The sequence below is a fragment of the Somniosus microcephalus genome, chromosome 4, assembly GCF_052327205.1.
Source record: "Somniosus microcephalus isolate GS21.2 chromosome 4, FLI_Smic_1.0, whole genome shotgun sequence".
NCBI classification, from domain to species: domain Eukaryota; kingdom Metazoa; phylum Chordata; class Chondrichthyes; order Squaliformes; family Somniosidae; genus Somniosus; species Somniosus microcephalus.
The window spans coordinates 31,236,148-31,251,350 of NC_140990.1; positions in this window are offsets into that span (position 1 = coordinate 31,236,148).

Here is a 15,203-nt window from a genome sequence, read left to right on the forward strand (position 1 = left end):
GGTAAGGGAACCAAAGCAAGGGCTCCTTGGATGATGAGGGAGATAGAGAAGATGATGAAACAAAAAAAGAGGGTGTATGATGCATGTAGGGTGATTTCTTCAAGGGAAAACCAGACCAAATACAATAAGTTGAGGGGATTTGAAGATGAAAATAAGATTGGAAAAGAGAGAATGAGAGTAGAATGGCGGTTAACATAAAAGGGAACCCAAAAATCTTCTACCGACATGTAAACAGTAAGCGGGTAGTAAGAGGCGGGGTGGGGCCTATTAGAGACAAAGAAGGTGATATATGCTTAGAGGCGCAGGGCAAGGCTAGAATACTCAATGAATACTTTGTATCGGTGTTTACTAAGGAGGTGGCTGCTAACAAAATATCGGTGGAATGGAAAAGGTAGAAGCAATGGAAGGGGTGAAAATTGATAGACAGGATGTACTAGAAAGGCTGGGTATGTTTAGAGTGGACAATGTTGCATTTGCAAAGATAATCCAGAGGCCGTAAGCAGAGTTCAGTTCATGTTGCTTTTTAATGGCTGCTCCACACACACACTCCCAGGCAAAGGCAATCGAATACCTATACACAATACAACGATAATAGCACTATCAAACTCCATGTGCTCAGGCCAAGGCAATCGAGTACCTATCACCAATGTCAGACATAACATTTCCTCCCCCCTCACAGAATTTCAAACATGAAATGTAGTGACAAAGCCCTGTAGGTGGCCAGGGCGAGAACGTGTACGAACAGGCCGAGGTGCGGACTGGTGAAGAGCAGGCCGAAGTGGGGACTGGTGAGGAGCAGGCTGGGGCACAATATCTGCTTGAGGGCTGGCTGGCTGAGCCACATGTGCATCCCGCCACTCTGGGGGTAAGGCTTGGGGATTAGGTCCGTATAATCCTGCATCAGGGGGTGCTGGCACCTTCCGAAGGCGGCTGGCATGCCACCGAGAGCCGTCAGTGAGGTAGAAAGTGGCTGGTCCAAGTTGGCGGCTGATTTGGAGAGGGGAGGACCAGAATGACGCCAGCTTATTGTTGCGGTGAGGCCTGCGGACTCTGACCCAATCGGAGACTGAGATGTTGGGCGCCTTGGCCCTCTTCGGCTGGTCGAAGCGGAGTTTCATCTTCTCCTGCTGTCTAGCGACTGTGGCTTGAGCCCGTGGAGCAGGGCTCTGAGCTAGCGAGGGGCGGAGCCTGCCAAGGGGCAGCATGAGCTCACGGACTAGCATGAGGGATGCGGGTGAGACCCCTGTAGTGGAATGCTGGGAGGCTCTGTAGTGCAGCAGTGTGTGGAGGAGGGCCTTGTCAAACGCACACCCCTGGGATAGGTGTGCTCTGAGGCCATTTTTCAGTGTCTGGTTAAAACGCTCCACCCCCCCACTTGACTCGGGGTGGTAGTATGTGACGGATGCCCTTGCTCTCAAGGTAAGAGGAGAGTTCCGAAGAGACCATTTGGGAGCCATTGTCTGTGGTGATGGCCTTTGGATGCCCCCAGCGGGAGAAGAGGGACTCAAGGATATCAATGATGACCCAAGAGGTGACGGAGCCCACGGCAGTCACCTCTGGCCATTTTGAGTGCAGGTCATAGGTCACCACTAGGAACCGTTGATGGTGGGGGACACCATGGATCTCCCCGCAGATGTCCAGCTGCAGGTGCTCCCAGGGCTGAGAGGGCCAGGCAAGGGGTTGCAGGGGTGGGGGGGCCTTGGTGGCCAGTCTTGCCACTTACAAGGCAGGCTGCACAGTCCTTGACCAGGGCCTTGATTTCCCTGTCGATACCCGGCCACCACACTAGGTCTCAGCATCGTTGTTTGAGCTTCACTATGCCCAAGTGGCCCTCATGCGCCATGGATAAAACACACGCACGAAGGGCACTTGGGACCACAGTGCAGAGCCCACGTGCAACACAGGAGTCATTCCAGGAGAGCTCCTCTTTAACTCTGGAGTAGGCAGACAGTTCCTCAGGCACCTTGCGAGGCCAGCCATCTCTGATGAAGGTGCACAGCTGGGAGAAGGCCGGATCCTGTTCAGAGGCCTCGTTGAGCTCCTGGAGAGAGACTGTGGTTTGGAGAGGCGTGTGCAGCATCTGGACGATATCCTGTTCCAAATGGTCAGACCCAATGAGTGGGGCTGGGGCAGAGACAGTGCGGGAGAGCAGATATGCAACAACATTGTCGTGTCCTGGTGTGAACTGGAGACTGAAATTGTATTGGCGGAGGCGGTCAGACCAGCGGTGTAGACGCAGTGGTCTGTGGCCCGTGCTGGATGTCGACAGCAGGGCAGTGAGAGCCTGGTGATCGGTTCTCAGGGTGAAGGCACGGCCATACGTGTACAGGTGCCACCGCTCACATGCCCAGACGCACGCCAGCGCCTCACCCTCGCCTACTGAGTACTTCTGTTTGGTGGGGCTAAGGGCTCGGGAGGCAAAGGCGGTTGGTTTCTCCACTCCATTCTGTATCTGCGATAACGCCGCCCCCACAGCTGCAGCGGACGCGTCGCAGGTGACGAGGGTGGGGCTGGTGACGTCAAAGTGAGCCAACATTGGAGGCGACGTGAGCTGCGATTTGAGGAGGTGAATAGCTTCCGTACAGGCTTGTGACCACACCCAGGGCTCATCCTTTCGCAGGAGCTGGCGCAGTGGGGCTGTGGTGGCTGAGTACTGGGGCAAAAATTTCAGGTAGTACCCAGTCATGCCAAGGAAGGAAGCAACCTGTGCTGCAGAGCTGGGTTCTGGGATGCTGTGAATGGCATCCACGTTTGACTGGAGTGGGGATATACCATCAGCCGACAACCGAAACCCCACAAATTCGATCTCTGAAACAGCAAAGACACACGTTTCACCATTCAGTGTGAGCTTGTGTTTTGCTAGAGCTGTGAAAACTCTGTGAAGGCGTTCGTCGTGAGTGGAGGTCGAGGGCCCATGCACGACGATGTCATCCAGGTAGATGGCCACCCCCAGGAATGCCCGCGAGCACAGAGGACATCACCTTTTGGAAGCAGCTGGGTGCAGAGCTAAGTCCAAATGGCATCCTGGTGTACCGAAAGACGCCAGCATGTGTCACAAAAGCAGTGAGGTCCCTGCTGCTGGGGTGGAGGGGAACCTGTAGATAGCCCTGTCGAAGGTCCAGTTTCGAGAACAGGATGGAACCATAGAACTGCGCTGTGAGTTCCTCTGACGTGGGCAGTGGATATTTGTCAGGGATTACGGCCTTATTCACTGCTCGAAGATCAACACAGAGGCGTAGACCACCTGACTTTTTCATTGCGACCACCAGGTTGGAGACCCATGGGGAGGCATCAACTGGTTCGACGATGCTGGCTTCCAGTAGCTGCTTTAGTTCAACTGTGACCCCGTCACGGAGAGCAAGCGGGATGCGGTGCAGTGGCTGAATGACAGGGGTAATGGTGGAGTCAACCATGGGCTGGTGGGTGAAGGCAGTCAGGCAGCCCAGACCCTCAAAGAGTGCTGGCCATGTTTGGCGCCACGGTGAGGCGAAGTGCAGAATCGTAGACCCGCCGGTGTCCAAGAGAGAAAAACCCAAGGCAGTGAAAAGATCCAGTCCCATCAGGTTAGCTCCTTGGCGTGCCACATGAAAGCAAAAATTTGGCAAAACCTTTGTTCCATAGCGTACAGTGAGGTTGACTGAGCCCACTGGTCCAATTTTTTAATTACCATACCCGCAAAGGGCAGTGGAGGGCGCAGAGAGTGGCAGGGAGCTGAAAAAGCGTTTGAATGTGTCAACATTCAGCAGTGAGACGCTGGCACCGGTATCCAACAACAGCAGAATACACACATCATTCAGGTTAATTGTGCATGACTTGAAAGCCACTACTGGCCCAGAGCTCACGTTGTGAATTATAGTGCTTGAGGACTGAGAGTGTTCATTTGTAGCAACCGGGGCAGAGCGGCAGACATTGGCAAAGTGATTTTGTTTTCCACAATTGCGACAGGCTTGGCCGCGCGTGGGGCAATTCTGCGCTCTGGTAGCATGTGAATGAGATCCACAGTTTCCACACTGTTGCCGCGGTAGTGTGCGTTGCTGCCGTCACGCGAGCATTGCCGTATCAGAGCTGTCGGGGCCGAGGGCGCTGTCACTGGGTGTGTGTGCTAGTTTTGTTGCACATTCGGCTGCAGACTCCACTTGAAAGGCAATGTTGGCTGCCTGTGACAACGACAGATCGTCGGACTCGAGTAACAGTCTTTCACGCACTCTCACGTTGTTGGTGTGCTCTATTAGTTGATCACGCACCATCTCGTCTTGTAGTGCACTGAACTTGCACGAGCTAGCTAACCCCCTCAAATTAGCCACGTATTGATGCACAGACTCGTCGGGGAGTTGGTGACGCTGTCTAAAAATAAATCGCCGCAGGAGGGCACTTTGTGGGTCAGAGAAGTGAGTGCTTAACAGAGCCACAGCCTCATCACATGTTTGAATTAAGTCTGCTGTGCATAATGTCCCAAGAACACGCTGGCCCCCCGCTCCCAAGCAATGGGATAACAGTGCCTTTTTCCGTGATGTACTCACATTTTCTAGTCCAAGAGCAATGAGATAGGTTTCAAAGGACTGTAACCAGCGAACCCATGGGATCAGCGGCTCACCAGGTAGTGCAAGGAAGGGAGGAGGTGGTGGAAGAGAGATTTCAGCCATCCTCGTCGCCAAATGTTGCGTTTGCAAAGATAATCCAGAGGCTGTAAGCCGAGTTCAGTTCATGTTGCTTTTTAATGGCTGCTCCACACACACACTCCCAGGCAAAGGCAATCGAATACCTATACACAATACAATGATAACAGCACCATCAAATTCCATGTGCTCAGGCCAAGGCAATCGAGTACCTATCACCAATGTCAGACATAACAGACAAGTCGCCTGGTCCAGATGGCTTGCATCCCAGGTTGCTAAGGGAATTGAAGGAGGAGATAGCACGGTGGCATAGTGGTTAGCACTGTTGCCTCACAGCGCCAGAGACCCGGGTTCGAATCCGACCTCGGGCGACTGTCTGTGTGGAGTTTGCACATTCTCCCCGTGTTTGCGTGGGTTTTCTCCGGGTGCTCCGGTTTCCTCCCACAGTCCAAAGATGTGCGGGTTAGGTTGATTGGCTATGATAAATTGACCCTTAGTGTTAGGGGGATTAAATACATGGTGTTACAGGGATAGGGTGGGATATGTGTTGGTGTGGGGGTTACGGGGATCGGGTGGGATATGTGTCGGTGCAGGCTCGATGGGCCGAAATGGCCTCTATCTGCACTGTGGGGTTTCATGTGTCTGTGTGTGATAGCGGAAGGGCTTGCCATAATTTTCCAATCATCCCTAGGTGCGGGGGAGGTGCCTGGTGATTGGAAAGTGGCAAATGTGACACCATTGCTCAAGAAAGGGTGTGAGGACAATCCTAGCAACTATCAGTGGTGGGAAAAGTTTTAGAAACAATAATCAAGGAAAAAATTAACGGGCATTTGGAGCGATTTAAGCTAATTAAGGAAAGCCAACACAGATTTGTAAAAGGCAGATCGTGTTTGACTAATCTAATTGAATTTTTTGATGAAGTAACAGAGAGGATTGATGAAGGGAATGCAATGGATGTTGTCGACATGGATTTTCAGAAGGTGTTTGACAAAGTACCACATAGAAGGCTGGTTAACAAAATTGAGGCTCAAGGAATAGGTGGGTCAGTGGCAGCTTGGATAAGGAATTGGCTTAAGGACACAAAACAGTGAGTTGTGGTAAATGGCTGTTTTTCAGACTGGAGGATGGTAGACAGTGGTGTTCCCCAAGAGTCAGTGCTGGGGCCACTGCTTTTTTTGATATATATATAAATGACCTGGATATTGGAATACAGCGTAGAACTTCTAAATTTGCTGATGACACCAAACTTGGGGGTGTGGCAAACATTGATGATGACATCAATCGACTGCAACAGGACATAGAAAGGCTAGCAGAATGGGCAGACAAGTGATAGATGGAATTTAATACAGAGAAGTGTGAGGTGATGCATTTTGGCAGAAGGAACAGGGAGAGGCAATATACACTTAATGGCACAGTTTTAAAGCATGTGCAGGGACAGAGGGACCTGGGAGTTAATCTGCCTAGGTCCCTGAAGGTGGCAGGACATATTGAGAGAGTGGTTAACAAAGCATATGGGATCTTGGGCTTCATAAATAGAGGTATTGAGTACAAAAGTAGAGAAGTTATGCTGAATCTTTATAAAGCGCTGGTTAGACCACAACTGGAGTATTGCGTCCAGTTCTGGTCACCACACTTTAGGAAGGATGTGAAGGCCCTTGAGAGGGTGCAGAGATTTACCAGAATGGTTCCGGGGATGGGGGATCTTAGCTACAAGGACAGGTTGGAGAAGCTGGATTTGTTTTCATTAGAACAATAGAGGCTGAGGGGTGATTTGATAGAGGTGTACAAGATTATGACAGGTTTCGATAGGCTAGACGAGGAAAGGCTGTTCCCACTAGTTGATGGCACAAGGACTAAGGGTCACAGATTTAAGGTTTTGGGCAAGAGATACAGGGGGGGGGATGAGGAAAATCTTTTTTACACAGCGAGTGGTGAGGACCTGAAACTCGCTGCTGACACTCAATGTTTTCAAGGGGAGACTGGTTAGGCATTTGAGGGAAATAAACTTGCAGGGCTACAGGGATAGAGCGGGGGAATGGGACTGACTGGATTGCTCTGCAGAGAGCTGGCATGGACTCGATGGGCTGAATGGCCTCCTTCTGACCGTTATGACTCTCTGGAGGAAAAATTCAGTATCGCCCCTTTTGGGGCGCCATTATCGGCCGTGCGCAAAGTTTAGCGCCTGGCGCTAATTATCGCCTCCGACGGCAAACTTGGCTTTTGTCGCCCCTGGAGGTGATTGGAGCGCTAAATCAGGTGCTTCACACCTGTCTTAAGGCGCTAAGGCCAAGGAGCGAGGCGCTACCTCAGAGCGCTGGTGAAGCAAGGAAGGGCAAATCAAAATGAACCTGCAAAGTGCTGCTCAGTACTCAAAACTCCTTCACACAGTGTTGAATCTCTCCAGAAGTCTCTCTCTCTCTCTCTCAGAATGCGTGGTGCAAAAATGTCACCAACAAAAAAAGGCAGGAAGTCGTCGCCTTTAAATAGTGCTCCCCCAGTCGCTTCCTGACTGCAGAATGCACCCCTCAACCTGTCGTTGCTAGCGGCAGGTGGTAAGGCAGGGGGCGCCACTCAATATCCAGTCCGGGGCACTACCAGGGCGTTGCGCACTCGACTGACGTCACGATTTGCCGGCGCAGGAGATTGTGGCAGTAGTGTTTAGCGCTGTCGCAAAATGTCTAGTTAATTTCGCGAGCGGCGCAAACATCGCCGCGCCCGGGCGCTAGTTGCTTTGCGTCCTGTTAGTGCCTTCTTAAGATTCTCTCCTGCTGGTTCCTGGCCAAGGGGGCCGCGTAAGCGCCCTGCTGCCCCCTGAGCCTCTCAAGATGGCGGGTGTTACCCCGGGCCTGTCACCGGGAAAAAGCCCCACAGCTGCCGCCCCGCAGGGGGCAAATGCCCGGCCCGGAGGCTCTTGTTCGGGGCCTGAGGCCCACCCCAGGTGTGTGTGAAACGGATAATGTTGAGTGTTTTAATAATCGGGCCTGGGGCCACACTCGGGGAGTGAGCAGCCCGCGTCCCCCTGGGTTTATTTTTTTTAATTAAACATATTTATTTAAATATCGTCGTACTTGTTACAATTCATCAATTACATAATAAATCCATTACATTCATTGACCACAATAAAAAGGATAAAGCCTCAAAAACAGCTTTATGGTCAACAATATAAATACAACAATACATTTATACAGGCAAATCAATAATGTTTACAGTACAAACTGCCACTATTTAATAAACCAAGAAAAGAACCCATATATGCCAGTCCAACTGGCATCGCTCAATCATTCGGTCATTCATTCCTCCGTTCGTTCGTTTGTTCGCTCAAGCATAAATTCCATTGTGCATGTCTGCGTGTGTGCGTGTCATTTGTCTACCTGCGTGCGTTCGTTTATCCGTCCAGAAAGGCCTCACGCTCACCCAATAGGATGCCCACTTTCATCCTGGGGAGTGAAGGCCCTTCATTCGGTCGAACGTAAGTTCCATTGTGTATGTGTGTGTGCGTGCGTATTATTTGTGTCCGCATGCGTGCATTCACTTGAGCGTTCATTCGATCGTTCGGACATTAAGGAAGGCTTTAACAGTAAATAACACCACAATATACAAAGTCCCCTAACCATATCAGAAATCAATTAAAATGTCAAGCAAACTACTTTTAACCAGAAACCCGAAATTTCTTCAACAAAACAAGTAAATACCAGTTCTACACCAGTCCTATTGGCACTCTAATAACTCCTCGTCTTCACTTGATGTTATCTAACCATATAATGTCATGATCTTTCTCCACAGTCTTCAACTTTTCCACAGAAAAGAAGCCGACAACTTTCTCAAATCCCGTAAAAGAAGAAAACGACTACTCAAATTTCCTTCTTCTTGCTGTTATCACTCACAACACCCAGCCATCAAAACATTCATTATTCCTACAGAGTAAAGCTCCCTCTACACTGCCCCATCAAACACTCCCAGGGCAGGTACAGCACGGTGTTAGATACAGAGTAAAGCTCCCTCTACACTGTCCCGTGAAACACTCCCAGGGCAGGTACAGCATGGGTTAGATACAGAGTAAAGCTCCCTCTACACTGTCCCATCAAACACTCCCAGGGCAGGTACAGCACGGTGTTAGATACAGAGTAAAGCTCCCTCTACACTCTCCCATCAAACACTCCCAGGGCAGGTACAGCACGGGTTAGATACAGAGTAAAGCTCCCTCTACACTGTCCCGTGAAACACTCCCAGGGCAGGTACAGCATGGGTTAGATACAGAGTAAAGCTCCCTCTACACTGTCCCATCAAACAATCCCAGGACAGGTACAGCACAGGTTAGATACAGAGTAAAGCTCCCTCTACACTGTCCCATCAAACACTCCCAGGACAGGTACAGCACGGGTTAGATACAGAGTAAAGCTCCCTCTACACTGTCCCATCAAACACTCCCAGGGCAGGTACAGCACGGGTTAGATACAGAGTAAAGCTCCCTCAACACTGTCCCATCAAACACTCCCAGGGCAGGTACAGCACGGGTTAGATACAGAGTAAAGCTCCCTCTACACTGTCTGGTCAAACACTCCCAGGGCAGGTACAGCACGGGTTAGATACAGAGTTAAGCTCCCTCTACAATGTCTGGTCAAACACTCCCAGGGCAGGTACAGCACGGGTTAGATGCTGAGTAAAGCTTCCTCTACACTGTCCCATCAAACACTCCCAGGACAGGTACAGCACGGGTTAAATGCTGAGTAAAGCTCCCTCTACACTGTCCCGTGAAACACTCCCAGGGCAGGTACAGCACGGGTTAGATGCTGAGTAAAGCTCCCTCTACACTGTCCCATCAAACAATCCAGGGGCAGGTACAGGACGGGCTAGGTACGGAGTAAAGCTCCCTCTACACTGTCCCATCAAACACTCCCAGGGCAGGTACTGCATGGGTTAGATACAGAGTAAAGCTCTCTCTACACTGTCCCATCAATCACTGCCAGGACAGGTACAGCACAGGTTAGATACAGAGTAAAGCTCCCCCTACACTGTCCCATCAAACACTCCCAGGGCAAGTACAGCATAGGTTAGATACAGAGTAAAGCGCCGTCTACACTGTCCCATCAAACGCTCCCAGGGCAGGCACAGCACAGGTTAGATACAGAGTAAAGCTCCCTCTACACTGTCCCGTGAAACACTCCCAGGGCAGGTACAACAAGGGTTAGATACAGAGTAAAGCTCCCTCTACACTATCCGATCAAACACTCCCAGGGCAGGTACAGCACGGGTTAGATACAGAGTAAAGCTCCCTCTACACTATCCGATCAAACGCTCCCAGGGCAGGCACAGCACGGGTTAGATACAGAGTAAAGCTCCCTCTACACTGTACCATGAAACATAGAAACATAGAAGATAGGAGCAGGAGTAGGCCATTCGGCCCTTCGAGCCTGCTCTGCCATTCAATGAGATCATGGCTGATCATCCAATTTCAGTACCCTGTCCATGCCTTCTCCCCATATCCCTTGATCCCTTTAGAGTTAAGAAATATATCCAACTCCTTTTTGAATATATTTAATGAACTGGCCTCTACCGCCCTCTGTGGCAGAGAATTCCACAGGTTCACCACTCTCTGGGTGAAGAAATTCCTCCTCATTTCAGTCCTAAATGCCTTACCCCTTATCCTTAGACTATGACCCCTGGTTCTGGACTCCCCGGCCATCATAAACATCCTTCCTGCATCTGGTCTGTCCAGGCCTGACAGAATTTTATAGGTTTCGATGAGATCCCCTCTCAATCTTCTAAACTCCAGTGAGTATAAGCCCAATCGACACAATCTCTCCTCATACGTCATTCCTGCCATCCCAGGTATCAGCCTGGTGAATCTTCGCTGTACTCCTTCCATGGCAAGGACGTCCTTCCTCAGGTAAGGCGACCAAAACTGCACACAGTACTCAAGGTGCGGTCTCACCAAGGCCCTGTACAGCTGTAGCAAGACATCCTTGTTCCTGTACTCGAAACCTCTTGCTACGAAGGCCAACAAACCATTTGCCTTCTTAACCGCCTGCTGCACCTGCATGCTTACCTTCAGCGACTGGTGCACAAGATCACCCAGGTCTCATTGCACTTCCCCTTCTCCCAATCTATTGCCATTCAAATAATAATCTGCCTTCCTGTTTTTGCCACCAAAGTGGATAACCTCACATTTATCCACATTATAGTGCATTTGCCATGTTTCTGCCCAATCACCCAATCTGTCCAAATCGTACTGGAGTTTCTCAACATCCTCCTCACAGCTTACCCTCCCACCCAGCTTTGTGTCATCTGCAAATTTGGAGATATTACATCCAATTCCCTCGTCCAGATCATTAATATATATTGTGAACAGCTGGGGTCCTAGGACCGATCCTTGCGGTACCCCACTAGTCACTGCCTGCCACTCGTTAAATGACCCGTTTATTCCAACTCTCTGCCTTCTGTCTGCCAACCAGTTCTCTCTCCAAGTCAATACCTTGCCCCCAATCCCATGTGCCTTAATTTGGCTCGCTAATCTCTTATGTGGGACCTTATCGAAAGCCTTCTGAAAGTCCAAATACACCACATCCACTGGTTCTCCCTTATCTATTTTACCAGTTACATCCTGAAAAAATTCCAGTAGATTAGTGAAGCATGATTTACCTTTTGTAAATCCATGTTGACTTTGTCCGATCCTGTCACTGCTTTCCAAGTGCTCTGCTATTACATCTTTTATAATAGATTCTAGCATTTTCCCCACTACCTAGGGGAGGTACAGCACAGGTTACATACAGAGTAAAGCTCTCTCTACACTGTCCCGTGAAACACTCCCAGGGCAGGTACAGCCCGGGTTAGATACAGAGTTAAGCTCCCTCTACAATGTCTGATCAAACACTCCCAGGGCAGGTACAGCACGGGTTAGATACAGAGTAAAGCTCCCTCTACACTGTCCCATCAAACACTCCCAGGGCAGGTACAGCACGGGTTAGATGCTGAGTAAAGCTCCCTCTACACTGTCCCGTGAAACACTCCCAGGGCAGGTACAGCACGGGTTAGATGCTGAGTAAAGCTCCCTCTACACTGTCCCATCAAACACTCCTGGGGCAGGTACAGGACGGGCTAGATACGGAGTAAAGCTCCCTCTACACTGTCCCATCAAACACTCCCAGGGCAGGTAAAGCACGGGTTAGATACAGAGTAAAGCTCCCTCTACGCTGTCCCATCAAACACTCCCAGGGCAGGTACAGCACGGGTTAGATACAGAGTAAAGCTCCCTCTGCACTGTCCCGTGAAACACTCCCAGGGCAGGTACAGCACGGGTTAGTGTGGTAAACCACTTTTATCGTTCACTATCGTTACATTATGGTTATCACTGTTATATTGTTACACTATGGTTATCACTGTTTACACTGTTGTATCACTACACGAGGTCACCTCTTGTCACGCTGTTATACCTGGGCTGACCACTGCTGACTCCGCCCATGGCTCCACCTACTTGCCCAGGTATAAAGGTGGTCGACTGGCTGGTATTCCTCCTTGTTGTATCCGATCACCCACGAGGGTGGGCTCTGTTATTTAGCCAATAAAAACCTATAGTTACTTTCTTAACTCGTCGCTTTTCATTGGATGAATTGATAGGTATATCAATTTTATTGGCTAAATTTTAAAAATGTCTAACGAACCGTCAGACCAGTCAGACGCCCAGCTACAACAGCCACAGCAGCCGGCCTGGCTGCGAGCCCTCCGACCGCCGTACCTGGATCTAAACCCACAGGCAGCAAACTCAGCCCTCGACTTCAAACACTGGCTGAGCTGTTTCGAATCCTACCTGGGAGAATCCAGCGTGCCTCAGAGATCCAAACTAAGAGTGCTGACCGCCCAAGTGAGCCCTAAAGTATTCGCACTCATACAGGACCTCACTACATACGAGGCCGCCATCAACCTGCTGAAACAGCAGTACCGGAGCCCGGTAAATTCTATGTATGCCAGACACCTCCTAAGATCCCGCCTGCAACAGCCAGGAGAGTCTGTAGATGAATTTTTAAGGGCGCTACAAACACTCGGCAGGGACTGTGACTTTAAAGCGGTAACGGCTGCAGAAAATACTGAAGAGAATATCCGCGATGCCTTCGTGAAAGGCCTTCGGTCCGACTACTCACGGCAAAGACTGCTCGAATCAAAGGACCTCGACCTGAACACAGCTGCAGCCCTCGCCCGCTCCCTGGAAGTGGCCCATCGGGACCTCGAGGCGTATTCCAGGTACTGCACTGTGCGACCCTGGGACTCCGGCCCGACCCCGGCCGCAATACCCCTCGCAACGCCGCCTCCGGGACCTACCTCAGCGTCGGCGTCCCAGAACCAATTGGGACCGCCACCCCCGGTACCGGCTGCAACATCGGACCCCCGCGATCGGGCCGCCGGCTGCTTCTTCTGTGGCCAGGCGAAACACCCGAGGACGCGCTGCCCTGCGAGAAACGCGACTTGCTCCCATTGCCAGAAGAAAGGCCACTTCGCTAAGGCCTGCAGGGGGAGAGCCACAGACGCCAGCAGTGCCTCATGCGAATTGTGGGGCGGCCATCTTTCATCCAGGCCACAGATGCCAGTATCCCCTCGTGTGAGTGGCCATCTTTGATCAAGGCAACCGACACCAGCAATGCCTCATGTGAGTTGTGGGGGCAGCCATCTTATTTAACCTCGTGGGCGCCGCCATTTTGTCCACCACAGTCGACCGCCACCTTGTCGCCAGACCCGACCACCGCCTCACCCGCAGACTACAGCAGCTCGCTCAGCCATACACTAGCCTCCGTCACACTGGACCAAGCTCGCCCGCATCACCTGTCCAAGTCCATGATGGACATCAAAGTAAACGGCCACGCCACGACCTGCCTGTTCGACAGCGGAAGCACGGAGAGTTTCATACATCCAGACACGGTGAGCCACTACTCCCTCACTGTCCGGCCAACGCGCAACCGGATCTCGATGGCATCGAGGTCCCATTCTACAGACATCAGCGGCTACTGTATTGTGACCCTGTCGGTTAGGGGCACGGAGTATAAAAATTTTAAACTCCTCGTCCTGCCCCAGCTCTGCGCTGCCGTCCTACTAGGGCTGGACTTCCAATCCCACCTGCAAAGTGTCACTTTGGCATACGGTGGACCCCTCCCCCCACTCACAGTCGACAACCAGCAGCCTTTAAACCGCCCACCGCATACCACCTGCGGCCTATCCACCCTCAAGGTCCCACCCCCCTCCCTGTTTGCTAACCTCACCCGCGACTGTAAACCCGTCGCCACCAAGAGCAGGCGGTACAGCGCCGGGGACAGAGCTTTTATTAGCTGTGAGGTGCAGCGTCTCCTGAAGGAGGGCATCATCGAGAGGAGCAACAGCCCCTGGCGTGCCCAGGTCGTAGTCGTTAAGACCGGCGATAAAAACCGCCTAGTCATCGACTACAGCCAAACCATAAACCGGTACACCCAGCTGGACACATACCCCCTTCCCCGCATATCTGATATGGTCAATCAGATTGCGCAGTACCGGGTATTCTCCACCATCGACCTTAAGTCGGCCTATCACCAACTCCCTATCCGCCCTGAGGACCGCCAGTACACAGCCTTTGAGGCGAACGGCCGCCTCTACCACTTCCTTAGGGTTCCCTTCGGCGTCACCAACGGGGTTTCGGTCTTCCAAAGGGAGATGGACCGGATGGTTGACCAGAACGGGCTGCACGCCACGTTCCCCTATCTAGATAACGTCACCATCTGCAGCCGCGACCGGCAGGACCACGATGTTAATCTGGAAAGATTCCTCCGTACGGCCCAACGGCTGAACCTCACCTACAATAAGGAGAAATGTGTGTTTAACACCTCGCACCTTGCCATCCTCGGCTGCGTAGTGGAGAACGGTGTCATCGGCCCCGACCCCGAAAGAATGCGCCCCCTCATGGAGCTTCCCCTCCCCCACTGTCCAAAGGCGCTGAAGAGAACCCTGGGGCTCTTCGCCTACTATGCCCAATGGGTGCCAAATTATGCGGACAAAGCCAGACCCCTCATGAAGTCCACCTCCTTCCCCCTGACGGCAGAAGCGTGCGCAGCCTTCTCCCTCATTAAGGGAGACATTGCTAAGGCCACAATGCATGCGGTGGATGAGTCTATCCCTTTCCAAGTGGAGAGCGATGCATCCGACTTCGCCCTAGCCACAACCCTCAACCAGGAGGGGAGACCGGTGGCCTTCTTCTCAAGGACCCTCCAGGGCCCTGAGATCCGACACTCTTCGGTCGAGAAGGAGGCCCAGGCGATCGTGGAGGCTGTATGACGCTGGAGGCATTACCTGGCAGGCAAACGATTTACCCTCCTCACCGACCAGCGTTCGGTCGCTTTTATGTTTAATAACAAGCTGAGGGGCAAAATCAAGAACGACAAGATCTTGAGGTGGAGAATCGAGCTCTCCACCTATGATTATGATATCTTGTACCGGCCTGGTAAACTGAACGAACCCCCAGATGCTCTATCACGAAGTACATGCGCCAACGTGCAAACTGATAGACTGCAGACCCTCCACAACGACCTCTGCCACCCCGGGGTCACCAGACTTTACCACTTCATTAAGGCCTGC